Below are 17,410 nucleotides of genomic sequence, written 5' to 3' on the forward strand. Positions count from 1 at the left end.
TGTTCCAAAGTTGTCTCTATCAGGTTCAAGGGGAACGATATCTAACTTAGCTATCAATCTGTCATAGGTGAAATCATCATTTATAGGTAAATGATCTGGCTTCAAATGCTCTAGTCTGGAAAGATGGCCAGCAGCTACGTTTTCTGGTCCTTTTTTGTCTCGAATATCTAAGTTGAACTCTTGTAGCAAAAGGATCCATCTGAGTAATCTAGGTTTCGCACCCATTTTGCTTAGAAGGTAACATATAGCTGCATGGTCTGTATAGACTATAATCTTAGATCCGACAAGATAAGACCTAAATTTATCAATTGCAAAAACTACAACTAGAAGTTCCTTCTCTATTGTCGTATAATTGAGTTGAGTAGCATCTAGGGTTCTACTAGCGTAATATATCACATGTAACTTCTTATTTTCTCTTTGTCCTAAAATATCTCCTACAGCGAAATCGCTAGCATCACACATTATTTCAAAAGGTTGAGTCCAATCCGGAGTTTGTAAAATGGGTGCTGAAATTAGCGCTTGTTTTAAATGATTAAAGGCTTCGATACATTTTTCATCGAAAATTAATTCAACGTCTTTCATCAGAAGGCCGGTCAGGGGTTTTTTTATTTTAGATAAATCTTTGTTAAAGCGTCGATAAAAAACCGGCGTGTCCAAGAAAACTTTGGACTTCTCTAACAGTCTTAGGAGGGTTAAGGTTTTCTATCACTTCTATCTTTGATTTGTCGAACTCAATGCCTCTCTCAGATATTCTATGTCCTAACACTATGCCTTCTTTAACCATAAAGTGGCACTTCTCCCAGTTTAATACAAGGTTAACTTCTACGCATCTTTCTAGGATTTTCTCAAGATTAATGAGGCAATTCTCAAAGTCAAACCCACATACCGAGAAGTCATCCATGAATACTTCCATAATTCCGTCGAGATAATCTGTGAAGATCGACATCATACAATGTTGGAAAGTAGTTGGCGCATTGCAGAGTCCAAACGACATTCGTCTGTAAGCAAATGTTCCGTAAGGACAGGTGAAGTTTGTTTTCTCTTGATCTTCGGGGTGTATGGGTATTTGGAAAAATCCAGAATATCCATCCATATAACAAAAGTAAGAGTGTCTGGCAAGATGCTCAAGCATTTGATATATGAATGGAAGGGGGAAATGGTCTTTCCTAGTTGCCTTGTTGAGTTTCCTATAGTCTATGCACATACGTCATCCGCCTTCTATACGTTTAGCCACATGCTCGCCCTTCTCGTTCTGTACGATTGTGATGCCTCCCTTTTTGGGTACCACATGTACAGGACTTACCCATTTACTATCGGAGATCTGATAGATTATACCAGTTTCTAGCAGTTTAAGGACTTCCTTCTTTACCACCTCACTCATTACAGGGTTGATTCTTCTCTGATGTTCTCTGGAAGGTTTTGAATCCTCCTCTAGCAAGACCCTGTGCATGCACACGGACGGGCTTATACCTTTTAAATCAGAGATGTTGTATCCTAAGGTAGAGGGGTACCTTCGTAAAACATTCAGGAGTTGGATTGTCTCGTCTTAGTTTAAGGTGGCACTAACTATTACTGGGCGGTTCATTTCTTTATCCAAAAACTCGTATCTTAGGTTCTTGGGCAATTCCTTAAGTTCTTGAGCTGGTTTTTGAGAGTTTGGTGAAAGGTCTAGAGTAAGGGCCAAACATTCGTTAGTGTGAGGTTTCGTTTCCTTTAGCTCGTCATCCTTTTCATTCGGGTTTGAAAATGGTTCGATCATATGTTCTTCTTGATCAAATTCCCTTATGCATTCATCTATGATATCAATCGCGTAACATGCGTCATCTATGATTGGTGCCATCAGGAATTTTGAAAGAATAAACTCTATCTTTTCATCTCCTACTTCAAAAGTTAATTTTCCTCTTTTAACATCTATTATAGCTCCGGCTGTTGATAAAAATGGTCTACCTAAAAGGATAGGTATATCGTCGTCATCCTTGATATCCATGACCACAAAGTCTGTTGGGATATAAAGTTGATCGATCCTAACAGGGATGTCTTCTAATATGCCTACCGGATACTTAACAGGTCTATCGGCTAATTGGAGGGACATCTTAGTCGGTTGTAATTCTCCTAAGTTTAACCTTTTCCACACATCTAAGGGCATTAAACTCACACTAGCGCCTAAGTCTAGGAAAGCTTTGTCGATCACATGACTCCCTAGAATGCAAGGTATAGAAACACTCCCAGGGTCTTTCTCCTTCTTAGCAAGTTTATTCTCGGAAATACAGTTGCATTCCAAGGGTTTGGGATCGTCAAGCCTACGCTTGTTGGTTAAGATGTCTTTGAGGAATTTGGCGTAAGATGAAATTTGGGTGATGGCTTCGGTGAAAGGAATCTCTACATGAAGTTTCTCTATTACTTTTATAAACTTTTGGTATTGGTTATTGATTTTGGGTTGTTTAAGTCTTTGCGGATATGGGATTGGTGGTTTATGCGGGGGTGGTGGTTTGTAAGTTTTATCCTTGGCTTCTCCTTCTTGGTCGGTTTGTTTTTTGGGTTCCAATGGTTCCTCTTCTTGGCTGGTAGGTATATTTTCTTTAGAAGATTTGGACTCGCTCATTGCTGGCTTATGAGGCCCTTCGTAAGCGGTCCCACTTTGTAATGCGATAGCGTTAGCTTGCCCTCGAGGGTTGAGTTGAGGTTGTCCATGGAATTGTCCTCCAGGTGTAGTTTGTGGGGCTTGGTTTTATGCTACCTGTGAGATCTGGGTTTCAAGTATCTTATTGTGAGTAATTATCTGATCAACCTTAGTTCCTAATTGCGTTATCAGTTCGTTTACGTGAATGTTCTGGTTTAGGAATTCTTTATTTTGCTGAGTCTGACCTGATATAAAGTTCTCCATGATCTTCTCAAGGTTAGACTTCTGGGGCACAACTTGCATAGGTTGATTTGGTTTTTGAGCTTGAAAACCTTGTGGTATTTGAGGTGCATAATTTTGGATAGGGTTTTGATTTTTATAGGAAAAATTCGGGTGATTCTTCCGTCCAGGGTTGTAAGTGTTTGAAAATGGGTTGCCTTGGGCGTAATTCACTTGGTCGGTGTTCAGGTTGTTCAAAAGGTTACATTCCGCCGATTCGTGTCCTTTAGATCCACAAATTTCACACTCTGTGTGGACTACCGCTGCGGTGTTAGAGTTTGTAGAAATATGTTCGACCTTAAGGGCTAAAGCGTCCATTTTCGCTTGCATCATGTCCATAGAACTTATCTCATGTATTCCACCTTGGGTCTCCTTTTTCTCCACTGATGCTCGTTCAGTTCCCCATTGGTAATGCTTTTGGGCCATATCCTCAATTAGGTCACAAGCTTCAGGGTAAGGTTTGTTCATCAGCGCGCCACCAGCGGCAACGTCGATGCTCATCTTTGTGTTATAATGGAGTCCATTGTAGAAGGTATGAACGATCAGCCATTGTTCTAGGCCATGGTGTGGGAAGACTCTTAACAACTCTTTGTATCTCTCCCAAGCTTCAAAAAGTGATTCTCCTTGGTTTTGAGTAAATCTAGTTATTTGGTTTCGAAGAATAACAGTCTTACTAGGGGGGAAAATATCTAGCAAGGAATACTCTCCTAAGGTCTTCCCAGGTAGTTATTGAGTTAGCTGGAAGTGAATCTAACCATGAACGTGCTCTATATCTGAGGGAGAAAGGAAATAATCTTAAATGAATCACATCAGGTGAAGCACCGTCGGATTTAAAGGTGTCGTCGGCCAGTTGGATAAATACTTTTAAATGTTGATTTGGGTTCTTAGTAGCGAGACCCGCGAATTGGTTTTGTTGCACTAATTGCAGTAAAGAAGGTTTTAGTTCGAAATTGTTGGCAGGAATGAGGGGGTTTGCTATACTAGAACTAGATTCCTCGTCAGAGGGTTAGGAAAATTCCTTAAGAGGTCTCCGGTCGCGATTCTCGGCCATAGCTTTCTTAATTCGGATGAGTAAGAGGCGTGTACGAGTGTAACGTTCGGGTTCCGCTAAAGGATCTACTAAATTTCCGATACTACGGGTTCTTCGCATTTACCGGCTAATAATGCCTTAGTCTAGACGGTGTAACAACAGGGTACGAAATTTGACGAAGTTGGTCCCCAGCAACGGCGCCAAAAACTTGATCGCTATGTTCGCAAGTGCATGAATCGCGTCAGAGTAATATAAAAGAATATCGATCCCACAGAGACCAAATCGTCAATCTATCGATTACTATTGTAACGATGTTTATCTAAGGCTGTACGAAAGAGATATTGATGTTGCAAAACAACAATAAATAAAGAAAATGATAAATACAATGCAGATAAAGATAGGCTTGAATGTATTTCACGTCAGTTAAACGATCTTTCGATTGTCTAAATAGAACTACTTATGGGGCAATATTTTCTACTCTTGAAAAGAATCCATTTAACAGGAACTGTCGCTTTCGCGTATTCAGAACCGAGTTTACCCTTAAATTAAGGCCTTTTATTGTCACTTATAAAAGGTGCGCAGAACGCTAAAGTAGTAAACTTATTTTTAAGAAATAAGACTCGTAAGCTTAGTTGAAAAGTGATTTTGATTCAGAAAGTTTACCCAAGGAGTTTCCTGATTTGAAATCTAGCAACGCGTCCGAAAACAGTTTCAAAAATCGTTTTTCCTTATAGTGATAAAAATTCCTAGTTAACTAAGCCAGGGTGCTTTCGCACTCCTTGAGTAGTTAAAACTAACCAAGTTTGTTTCAGAAAACTCAAATTAAAAATCAAGACAACCCTTAACGCATTTCTACAGATGCAATATGTGAAACATCTCTTTACCCGCGATCCTTACATTCTAACCTTTGAAAGATTTAGCCAAACATGGTAATACAAACAAATGCAACTGATTGCACAAATACCTGACACTAGGCTCAATGCCTAATGCTTCCATGCAACTTGAATCAGGACATCTGGTGGGCAGCATTGGACGCTGGGAAAGCATGGCATAGCATTGCTCCTGTACTGGGTCATGAAAGATCACTGGCATAATGTCGAATTTCTCCATCCTGAAAAGTTAGGTTGAAAACAGAGGACACCTGAAATCGCAAATATTGCAAATGTTAGTCTAAACATAAATATATATATATATATATATATATATATATATATATATATATATATATATATATATATATATATATATATATATATATATATATATATATATATATATATATATATATTATATATATATATATATATATATATATATATATATATATATATATATATATATATATATATATATATATATATATATATATATATATATAACATATGAAAATAAATTGAAATGGTAAAAATGAAGTAAAGGAAAAAGAAATCATGGGTTGCTTTCCATGCGGCGCTTGTTTAACGTTGTTAGCTTGACGATTTGAACTTTATATATCAGAGGTAGGAACCAGAGGGTCGATCAGAGTATAGCCAGGGCATTTTGTGGGGATGTCACCTCCTTGATATTGCTTCAGTCTTTGTCCATTTACCACAAACGGATTACGGGAATTGTTCAGGATTTCAACTGCTCCAGACTTGAGGATTTTGGAAACCTTAAAGGGGTCTGTCCATCTCGAACGCAACTTACCTGGAAAAAGTCGTAATCTGGAATTGAAAAGGAGAACAGAGTCTCCTATATTAAAAGTCCTTTTTCATAATCCTTTTGGCATGCCATGCTTTGGTTCTTTCTTTGTATATAATGGCATTCTCGTAAGCGTTCTGGCGGAGTTCCTCCAATTTGTGGATATCGAGGATTCGCTTCTGGCCAGATGCTATGTAATCCAAATTCAGGGTCTTGATGGCCCAATATGCTTTGTGCTTAAGTTCAAAAGGTAAGTGGCATGACTTCCCGTAGACTAACTGGTATGGTGTAGTTCCAATAGGGGTTTTGTAAGCAGTTCTGTAAGCCCACAATGCTTCTGTTAGCTTTTCAGACCAATCTTTTCTGGATATTGAAACAGTTTTTTCCAAGATTTGCTTAATCTCTCTGTTTGATACTTCCACTTGACCATTAGTCTGGGGATGATATGGTGTTGCTACTCTGTGTTTTATTCCATACTTTCTTAAGAGTTTATCGAATACCCTAGATATAAAATATGATCCACCATCACTTATGACAAGTCGTGGTACTCCAAATCTGGGGAAAATATTGTTTTTAAACAACTTGATGACTACTCTTGTGTCGCTAGTGGGTGAGGCTATAACTTCTATCCATTTGGACACATAGTCAACGACTATCAAAATATACTTGTTTCCCATCGAATATGGAAAAGGTCCCATGAAATCAATACCCGAAACGTCAAATAATTCCACTTCTTGGATGTTCTTCAAAGGCATTTCGTCGCGTCTTGAGATGTTTCCAGCGTGTTGGCACTGGTCACATTGGACAATATAAGTATGGACATCACACCATAGTGTTGGCCAATAAAGACCAGCTTGAAGGATCTTAACGTATATCTTGGATGTGCTTGGATGTCCACCATAGGGTGAAGAGTGGCAATGCTCTATGATATTTCTAGATTCTTCTTCCCGGAAGCAACGTCGAAAAATGTTATATGTTCCTCTTTTAAAAAGGAGTGGTTCGTCCCAATAGAAATGTCTTACATCTTTAAATAACTTCTTCTTTTGTTGATAATTGAGGTCAGGTGGTATGATATCAGCGGCTAGATAATTCACAAAATCAGCGTACCATGGTACTCTGCTAATCTTTGAAACTGTTCCAAAGTTGTCTCTATCAGGTTTAAGGGGAACGATATCTAACTTAGCTATCAATCTGTCATAGGTGAAATCATCATTTATAGGTAAATGGTCTGGCTTCAAATGCTCTAGTCTGGAAAGATGGTCAGCAGCTACATTTTCTGTTCCTTTTTTGTCTCGAATATCTAAGTTGAACTCTTGTAGCAAAAGGATCCATCTGAGTAATCTAGGTTTCGCATCCATTTTGCTTAGAAGGTAACAGATAGCTGCATGGTCTGTATAGACTATAATCTTAGATCCGACAAGATTAGACCTAAATTTATCAATTGCAAAAACTACAACTAGAAGTTCCTTCTCTGTTGTAGTATAATTGAGTTGAGCAGCATCTAGGGTTCTACTAGCGTAATATATCACATGTAATTTCTTATTTTCTCTTTGTCCTAAAATAGCTCCTACAATGAAATCGCTAGCATCACACATTATTTCAAAAGGTTGAGTCCAATCCGGAGTGTGTAAAATAGGTGCTGAAATTAGCGCTTGTTTTAAATGATTAAAGGCTTCGATACATTTTTCATCAAAAATGAATTCAACGTCTTTCATCAGAAGGCCGGCCAGGGGTTTTGTTATTTTAGAGAAATCTTTGATAAAACATCGGTAAAAACTGGCGTGTCCAAGAAAACTTTGGACTTCTCTAACAGTCTTAGGAGGGTTAAGGTTTTCTATCACTTCTATCTTTGCTTTGTCGACCTCAATGTCTCTCTCAGATATTATATGTCCTAACACTATGCCTTCTTTAACCATAAAGTGGCATTTCTCCCAGTTTAATACAAGGTTAACTTCTACGCATCTTTCTAGGATTTTCTCAAGATTAATGAGGCAATTCTCAAAGTCAAACCCACATACCGAGAAGTCATCCATGAATACTTCCATAATTCCGTCGAGATAATCTGCGAAGATCGATATCATACAATATTGGAAAGTAGCTGGCGTATTGCAGAGTCCAAACGGCATTCGTCTGTAAGCAAATGTTCCGTAAGGACAGGTGAAGTTTGTTTTCTCTTGATCTTCGGGGTGTATGGGTATTTGGAAAAATCCAGAATATCCATCCATATAACAAAAGTAAGAGTGTCTGGCAAGATGCTCAAGCATTTGATATATGAATGGAAGGGGGAAATGGTCTTTCCTAGTTGCCTTATTGAGTTTCCTATAGTCTATGCACATACGCCATCCGCCTTCTATACAATTAGCCACATGCTCGCCCTTCTCGTTCTGCACGACTGTGATGCCTCCCTTTTTGGGTACCATATGTACAGGACTTACCCATTTACTATCGGAGATCTGATAGATTATACCAGCTTCTAGCAGTTTAAGGACTTCCTTCTTTACCACCTCACTCATTACAGGGTTGATTCTTCTCTGATGTTCTCTGGAAGGTTTTGAATCCTCCTCTAGCGAGACCCTGTGCATGCACACAGATGGGCTTATACCTTTTAAATCAGAGATGTTGTATCCTAAGGCAGAGGGGTACCTTCGTAAAACATTCAGGAGTTGGTTTGTCTCGCCTTGGTTTAAGGTGGCACTAACTATTACTGGGCGGTTCATTTCTTTAGCCAAAAACTCGTATCTTAGGTTCTTGGGCAATTCCTTAAGTTCTTGAGCTGGTTTTTGAGAGTTTGGTGAAAGGTCTGGAGTAAGGGCCAAACATTCGTTAGTGTGAGGTTTCGTTTCCTTTAGCTCGTCATCCTTTTCATTCGGGTTTGAAAATGGTTCGATCATATGTTCTTCTTGATCAAATTCCCTTATGCATTCATCTATGATATCAATCGCGTAACATGCGTCTCCTATGATTGGTGCCATCAGGAATTTTGAAAGAATAAACTCTATCTTTTCATCTCCTACTTCGAAAGTTAATTTTCCTCTTTTAACATCTATTATAGCTCCGACTGTTGATAAAAATGGTCTACCTGAAAGGATAGGTATATCGTCGTCATCCTTGATATCCATGACCACAAAGTCTGTCGGGATATAAAGTTGACTGATCCTAACGAGGATGTCTTCTAATATGCCTACCGGATAATTAACAGATCTATCGGCTAATTGGAGGGACATCTTAGTCGGTTGTAATTCTCCTAAGTTTAACTTTTTCCACATAGCTAAGGGCATTAAACTCACACTAGCGCCTAAGTCTAGGAAAGCTTTGTCGATCACATGACTCCCTAGAATGCAAGGTATAGAAAAACTCCCAGGGTCTTTCTCCTTCTTAGCAAGTTTATTCTCGGAAATATAGTTGCATTCCAAGGGTTTGGGATCGTCAAGCCTACGCTTGTTGGTTAAGATGTCTTTGAGGAATTTGGCGTAAGATGGAATTTGGGTGATGGCTTCGGTGAAATGAATCTCTATATGAAGTTTCTCTATTACTTTTATAAACTTTTGGTATTGGTTATTGATTTTGGTTTGTTTAAGTCTTTGCGGATATGGGATTGGTGGTTTATGCGGGGGTGGTGGTTTGTAAGTTTTATCCTTGGCTTCTCCTTCTTGGTTGATTTGTTTTTCGGGTTCCATTAGTTCCTCTTCTTGGCTGGTAGGTATATTTTCTTTAGAAGATTTGGACTCGCTCATTGCTGGGTTATGAGGCCCTTCGTAAGCGGTCCCACTTTGTAATGCGATAGCGTTAGCTTGCCCTCGAGGGTTGAGTTGAGGTTGTCCAGGGAATTGTCCTCCAGGTGTAGTTTGCGGGGCTTGGTTTTATGCTACCTGTGAGATCTGGGTTTTAAGCATCTTATTGTGAGTAATTATCTGATCAACCTTAGTTCCTAATTGCGTTATCAGTTCGTTTACGTGAATGTTCTGGTTTAGGAATTCTTTAGTTTGCTGAGTCTGGCCTGATATAAAGTTCTCCATGATCTTCTCAAGGTTAGACTTCTGGGGCACAACTTGCATAGGTTGATTTGGTTTTTGAGCTTGAAAACCTTATGGTATTTGAGGTGCATAATTTTGGATAGGGTTTTGGTTTTTATAGGAAAAATTTGAGTGATTCTTCCATCCAGGGTTATAAGTGTTTGAAAATGGGTTACCTTGGGCGTACTTCACTTGGTCGGTGTTCAGGTCGTTCAAAAGGTTACATTCCGCCGATTCGTGTCCTTTAGATCCACAAATTTCACACTTTGTGTGGACTACCACTGCGGTGTTAGAGTTTGTAGAAATATGTTCGACCTTAAGGGCTAAAGCGTCCATTTTCGCTTGCATCATGTCCATAGAACTTATCTCATGTATTCCACCTTGGGTCTCCTTTTTCTCCACTGATGCTCGTTCAATTCTCCATTGGTAATGCTTTTGGGCCATATCCTCAATTAGGTCACAAGCTTCAGGGTAAGGTTTGTTCATCAGCGCGCCACCAGCGGCAATGTCGATGCTCATCTTTGTGTTATAATGGAGTCCATTGTAGAAGGTATGAACGATCAACCATTGTTCTAGGCCATGGTGTGGACAGACTCTTAACAACTCTTTGTATCTCTCCCAAGCTTCAAAAAGTGATTCTCATTTGTTTTGAGTAAATCTAGTTATTTGGTTTCGAAGAATAACAGTCTTACTAGGGGGAAAATATCTAGCAAGGAATACTCTCCTAAGATCTTCCCAGGTAGTTATTGAGTTAGCTAGAAGTGAATCTAACCATGAACGTGCTCTATCTCTGAGGGAGAAAGGAAATAATCTTAAACGAATCACATCAGGTGAGGCACCATCGGATTTAAAGGTGTAGGCCAGTTGGATAAATACTTTTAAATGTTGATTTGGGTTCTCAGTAACGAGACCCGTGAATTGGTTTTGTTGCACTAATTGCAGTAAAGATGGTTTTAGTTCGAAATTGTTGGCAGGAATGAGGGGGTTTGCTATACTAGAACTAGATTCCTCGTCAGAGGGTTGGGAAAATTCCTTAAGAGGTCTCCGGTCGCGATTCTCGGCCATAGCTTTCTTAATTCGGATGAGTAAGAGGCGTGTACGAGTGTAACGTTCGGGTTCCGCTAAAGGATCTACTAAATTTCCGATACTATGGGTTTTTCGCATTTACCGGCTAATAATGCCTTAGTCTAGACGGTGTAACAACAGGGTACGAAATTTGATGAAGTTGGTCCCCGGCAACGGCGCCAAAAACTTGATCGCTGTGTTCGCAAGTGCACGAATCGCGTCAAAGTAATATAAAAGAATATCGATCCCACAGAGACCAAATTGTCAATCTATCGATTACTATTGTTACGATGTTTATCTAAGGCGGTACAAAAGAGATATTGATGTCGCAAAATAACAGTAAATAAAGAAAATGATAAATACAGTGCAGATAAAGATAGGCTTGAATGTATTTCACGTCAGTTAAACGATGTTTCGATTGTCTAAATAGAACTACTTATGAGGCAATATTTTCTACTCTTGAAAATAATCCATTTAACAGGGAATGTCGCTTTTGCGTATTCAGAACCGAGTTTACCCTTAAATTAAGGCCTTTTATTGTCACTTATAAAAGGCGCGCAGAACGCTAAAGTAGTAAACTTATTTTTAAGAAATAAGACTCGTAAGCTTAGTTGAAAAGTGATTTTGATTCGGAAAATTTACCCAAGGAGTTTCCTGATTTTAAATCTATCAACGCATCCGAAAACAGTTTCAAAAATCGTTTTTCCTTAAAGTGATAAAAATTCCTAGTTAACTAAGCCATGGTGCTTTCGCACTCCTTGAGTAGTTAAAACTAACCAAGTTTGTTTCAGAAAACTCAAATTAAAAATCAAGACAACCCTTAAAGCATTTCTACAGATACAATATGTGAAACATCTCTTTAATCGCGATCCTTACATTCTAACCTTTGAAAGATTTAGCCAAACATGGTAATACATACAAATACAACGATATTGAACATGTTGAAAAGAAGTTTAGAATGTAAGGCGTGAAGAACAAGTAAAACGTGTAAAACAATTAAAACGAGCAATAAAGATAATGACGAGAAAATTAAATAAAGTAAAGCATGACAAGGAATTAAGTAAAGTAAAGCGTGACAAGGAATTAAATAAAGTAAAGCATGACAAGAAATTAAACAAAGTAAAGCATGACAAGGAATTAAATAAAGTAAAGCATGACAAGTGAAATAAAAGGGCGATTAAATTAGAACCTGCTCCAAACAGAGGCTTTAAATCTGGTACAAGGAAGTAAATAAATCTTTGACTTTGAAAATAAAGACGACAGCAAAATCAAAGTGCTCCAACTTAATTTCACTAAGGTGCGATAACCCCTGATGTGACGGATTACCGCTTTTACAGATGATACTATAGTCTTAGTGTTGTAAACTAAGTTGGATGATTTGGAAATGAACTAGAACGACCTATTTATAGAGGAACTCAGCAGCATGCAAAGACCAAGATGCCCTTCAACTTCTCTTCAGTGGGAATGTGAAATGCAAAGGTGGCGCCCGCCACCCCTCCATGGCGCCCGCCATGTGAGTGAATGGGGAAGTTCATGGGATTGTGGCAGTTTCCTCCTGGTTGAGGGCTGATGTATCATGGCTTCTCCTATAGCGGCCGCCATGCAGAACGCCATGAGTACAATATTTGTCAAAAACCCAAATTTTTGGTCTTTTTGCTTCGTTTCTTCTAAAAAGGTCCTGAAAGAGCTAAATACCTGAAAACAACATAAAAAAGAGCATAACACAAGAAAAATGATAATAAATACCTAATAAACATGTGAAATCCGAGTCAAAAACGCGGTGTGATTCAGTGTGATCATGTGTAGGCCAATCATTTCATAATCATTGTTCGTCTTATAAGACCTCTCGTGCTTCGACGAAGCTCTTGCCTTATAAATCCTCTTGTGTATAGGTCAATCATACCTCATTTGTCCTTTTGGTAGATCACCATTATTGGGTTAGTACCACACTCTTTCTTGTTAAGCAACCTATCTTGCCAATTAACAATCAATCTCGTTCCCTTTTGTTTCAGCCGTAGTAGGCTGAACTACGATTATCTCTGATTTTCTCATTGCATGATGAGAATACATAGGTGTAGCACCTCAAATTTGCACCTCCCATTTTGTACATACATTTTCATATTAGGTCATTAACATAACATAGTTCACTGCATAGCATTGCATTGCCCTTTGCCCAAGTGCGAGTTCATCAGACAAGATTAGGTCAAGATGATCAGGAGAATCAGTCAAACAAGCAAGCATGTGCATTTCTCAAGGAAACAAAGCCCTAGGGTTGGTTTATCAAGTTCATATGATTATGTGATCATTGTGAAGTGGTTTGGCCAAAGATTGGATGCTCAGAAGTCATCAGTCAAGCTGAATTTCAGCTGAAACCCTAGAAAGTCAACCGTGGTCAACTGTGCCTGATTTTATGGATTTAAAGGTGGGAGATGGTTTGAAAGGCTTCATTCATGTCCATACAAGTCTCATTTGACATATCAAAGATCAAGGTTGAAGAAAATAAAGTCAGATCAAAAGTTTCCAAAAATGGCAGGTGACCTGTAATTGGAAACTGCCAAAAATGGAAAGTTCTTCTCCTTAAATTTACATCATCATATGAGCTTCAAATGGAATTTTGTCCAACATGAAAGTTGAAGATCTTGATCTCACCTTTCCAAAAAGTCCAAGAACACTCATTTCTCATCTGTGGTTGGCAAGTTATGATCAAATCATTTTCAAGAAATGTTGAAATTCAAAGTGGCATAACTTTTGAATGGAAAGGCCAAATTGGGTGATTCTTTTTTGAGCAAGTCACATTTGACATGTACTTCCATGATGCATCATCACATTTCATCAAAAATCAATACATCAAAATGGCATTTTTCAAGTGATCCAATTTGTATTTTGGTGGGAAAAAAGGTGTTTTTGAAAAATACATGTAATTTTCACTCCAAATCACTTCTACCACATCATAAACATCAATTTGGACTTGTTTGAATGGTATTTGCACTGTTACATTGGCTGCATTGTGAAAAGGTCATTTTTGCCAATTACATGAAAATTGCATTTTGCTAATTCACACCATTCTTGCTAATCTTGTTTAACAAATGGATTAAGCACATGGTATAAAGTCCCTAATCATAACAGAAACACCTAATCACAATTCACATTCTCAGATCTAACAGATTTTTCATCCAAATTCTCTCAATTTCTTTGCAACTTTTTTCCATTTTCCATTGAATTTCTTCACTCTTTTGGCTGGTACATGTGTAAATCTTCATCCACAGGTAGTGTTAGAGATCTGTTGAAGCAAAGATTAGAAGAAACTTGAAGAAATCGCAGCTGTCATCATCTTGAGCATCCATGGCATTTTGAAGATTCTTGGAGCTGGAGCACAATTGAGCTACAAGACTTACTCCATTCACTTCCTAGAACATCAATCCACGACTGTTTTGGCAATTGGAGCTTTGAAACCTTCAAATCGAGCAGCTGCATATTCATAAGGTTGGATTTCGAATTTCACCATTGCTAGAATTAGGTTGTGGCTTTGATAGATCTCCTATTGTAGAGCATGTTGCAAGTTGTAGAATGAAATTTCATCGAGTATTGAATGAGAAATCTGGATTTGAAGTTGGATGTTCCAACTTTCTTTTGATCGATTTGTGTTGTGTAGTTTAAATTAGGAAAAATTGTTGTTGGATTGTTGATGTACATGACTAGACGGTTCGATCCATATGCTATTTGTCCATTTTCGTGAAATTTTGTTCATGCTGGAATTTGCTCAAGAACGCGTGTGTTTTCGTTGAAGATTCCGGAAATGCTGCTTTGATCTTCGCTCGTGTTACTGTTCACGTGTTAGGGTGTTAGCGCGCGCAGTTTTTTGATGTGGACTCCCTTCGAGTCCTGGCTGAACCATTTCGCCTTTGGCTTTTGTATTTTAATTTCCACATGTTCACATAGTTCATATACCTTCATTTCACATTTTTCTATTTTCTCACCATGATCAAAAATTCATATCTCTTCCAATTTTAATCCAAATTTGATGCAATTTTTTGTGCCATTCTCCTTGTGATGTGCTGGATTTTCTGGTTATTTTTAATAATATTGTGCACGTGTAGAAAAAATATTGGGCTAGGGTTTGTTTGAATGTGTCCTTTTGTGCACCATGCTCACTCTTTTGATCATAAAATGATGATGCTTCATTAGAAATTCATGAAATTTTGCATGCATGTTCTAGACTCATTCCTGGTCATTTGGTATATGGTTTGTAATTTTTGAGTTCCTGGATTGAGAGTTATGACATGATCTTTGGAGGTGTTACATTTTATGCCATGCCATGCTTTGTGCATCTTCTGGATTTTATTTTCTATGCTTGTTAAACTTGAATTGAGCTGGATTTTTTCATGAGAATACTTGTGAATGTTGAGAATACATGTGAATTTTTCTGGAATTTTTGAATTCATTTCCTATTTGATTGGGATTTTATTTGCTGTTTAGTCATTTGTTGACTTTTTGTGATACATGTTCCCATTTGATTTGTGAAATTCTGGTTATTAATTGGATGGATTTGAAATTTGACATGAATATGATAGACATCTTGAAGTGCATCTTGGCTTTGGTCCCATTCATTTATCATGATTTTTCTCTGTTTTATGATTGGTTGAAGTTTGTTGAATTAGGAGACTAAGAGACATTTGAATAACCGTGTGTCTTGAAAAGCACTACGGAGACTTTATTATATATAAAGAGATTATAACTAATTACATGATATAGTCGATGTGGGACTATTCGATATACACATATTCTTAATACTATATTTACAAATATCAACACTCCCCCTCAAGCTTGAGCATATAAGTCAAATGCACCAAGCTTGTTACATATATAATTAGTTCTGGGACTTCGCAGAGATTTTGTGAACACGTCTGCCAATTGATCATTAGAGTTGACAAAGTTTGTGACGATGTCACCTGATTCAATTTTCTCTCTGATAAAGTGACAGTCTATCTCAATATGTTTGGTCCTCTCATGGAAGACTGGATTTGAAGCAATGTGCAATGCGGCTTGATTATCACAAATAAGTGTCATTGGTCTTGCTTCTTCAATTTGAAGTTCCTTGAGCAACTGTTTTAACCAAATAAGTTCACATGTTGCCATTGCCATGGCCCTATACTCTGCCTCGGCGCTTGATCTTGCAACTACGTTTTGTTTCTTACTTTTCCAGGATATAAGGTTTCCTCCAACAAGTACACAATACTCAGAGGTGGATCGTCTATCAATGGGTGACCCTGCCCAATCAGCATCGGAGTATCCAACTATCTGAGTATGTCCTTTATTTTCATACACTAGACCTTTTCCTGGAGCACATTTGATGTATCTCAGAATCCGGATAACAGCATCCATGTGTTCCTGACAAGGGGAGTTTAAGAACTGACTTACGACACTAACTGCAAAAGAAATGTCTGGACGAGTGACGGTGAGATAATTCAACTTTCCAACCAATCTTCTATACCTTCCTGAGTCAGATAAAGGCTCCCCCTGATTGGGTAGTAGTTTGACACTTGGATCCATAGGAGTATCAGCTGGTTTAGCATTCAACAAACCTGTTTCTTCCAAAATATCCATAGCATATTTCCGCTGAGAAATCACCAAACCATCTTTAGATTGAGCTATCTCAATACCCAAGAAATAGCGAAGTTTACCAAGATCTTTTGTCTGAAATTGATTCGAGAGATGTTGCTTTAACTGGAATATACCCTGCTGATCACTACCAGTTATGACAATATCATCTACATACACAATAAGATAAATACACCCTTGGGCTGAGTGACGATAAAAAACAGAATGATCAGCTTCACTACGGATCATACCAAACTGTTGTACTACAGTGCTGAATCTGCCGAACCAAGCTCTCGGAGATTGCTTAAGACCATAAAGAGACCTGCGTAACCTACACACCATATTCGATGACTCCCCCTGAGCAACAAATCCAGGTGGTTGCTCCATATATACTTCCTCTTCAAGATCACCATGTAAAAAAGCATTTTTGATGTCAAGTTGATGAAGAGACCAATGTCGAATGGCTGCAATGGCTAGAAGAAGTCTAACAGATGCCATCTTGGCTACAGGCGAAAGGGTATCACTATAATCCAATCCAAAAATCTGAGTGTATCCTTTGGCTACCAAACGAGCTTTAAATCGATCAATCTTACCATCTGGACCAACCTTCACTGTATAAAGCCAACGACAACCTACTAAAGATTTCCCATGGGGTAGAGGAACCAGTTCCCAGGTACCACTGCTTTGAAGAGCACACATTTCATCAATCATTGCTTGCCTCCACTCAGGGTGAGATAATGCTTCACCTGGAGTTTTAGGAATAGAAACAGAAGACAAAGAAGATAAACAAGTATACTGCAAAGGGGAAAGACGATGATAACATAAATCAATATAATGTGGAGAAGGATTTCGTGTTTGACGTATACCTTTTCGAAGGGCAATTGGAAGATCGGACTCAGGTTGCAGGATCAGATCCGGTGATGACGGAGGCGTCGGATGAGAGTTTTCAATGACCTCAGGGACAGGTATGACTTCAGGGACAGGTATGACTTCAGGGACAGGTATGACTTCAGGGACAGGAACGACAGACGTTGGGTGACGACGCTGATATGTTTGAAGTGGTCGAGAAATGGGTGGGTCAGGAGCCCTAGACTGATGAGGGATAATGGCAGGCGGGACATTAAC

The 17,410-nt window shown here is 38.5% G+C and overlaps 2 non-coding genes across 2 annotated transcripts; both read left to right on the plus strand.

Moving 5' to 3' along the window:
* Positions 1-3,455: 3,455 nt before the first annotated feature.
* Positions 3,456-3,562, plus strand: LOC127132937 (small nucleolar RNA R71). The gene has a single exon (XR_007806941.1). It is a non-coding gene; the product is annotated as a small nucleolar RNA R71 (small nucleolar RNA).
* Positions 3,563-10,196: 6,634 nt separating this feature from the next.
* Positions 10,197-10,303, plus strand: LOC127132982 (small nucleolar RNA R71). The gene has a single exon (XR_007806983.1). It is a non-coding gene; the product is annotated as a small nucleolar RNA R71 (small nucleolar RNA).
* The last annotated feature ends 7,107 nt before the right edge of the window (positions 10,304-17,410 follow it).

This window comes from Lathyrus oleraceus, chromosome 3 (assembly GCF_024323335.1).
Source record: "Lathyrus oleraceus cultivar Zhongwan6 chromosome 3, CAAS_Psat_ZW6_1.0, whole genome shotgun sequence".
Taxonomy (NCBI): Eukaryota; Viridiplantae; Streptophyta; class Magnoliopsida; order Fabales; family Fabaceae; genus Lathyrus; species Lathyrus oleraceus.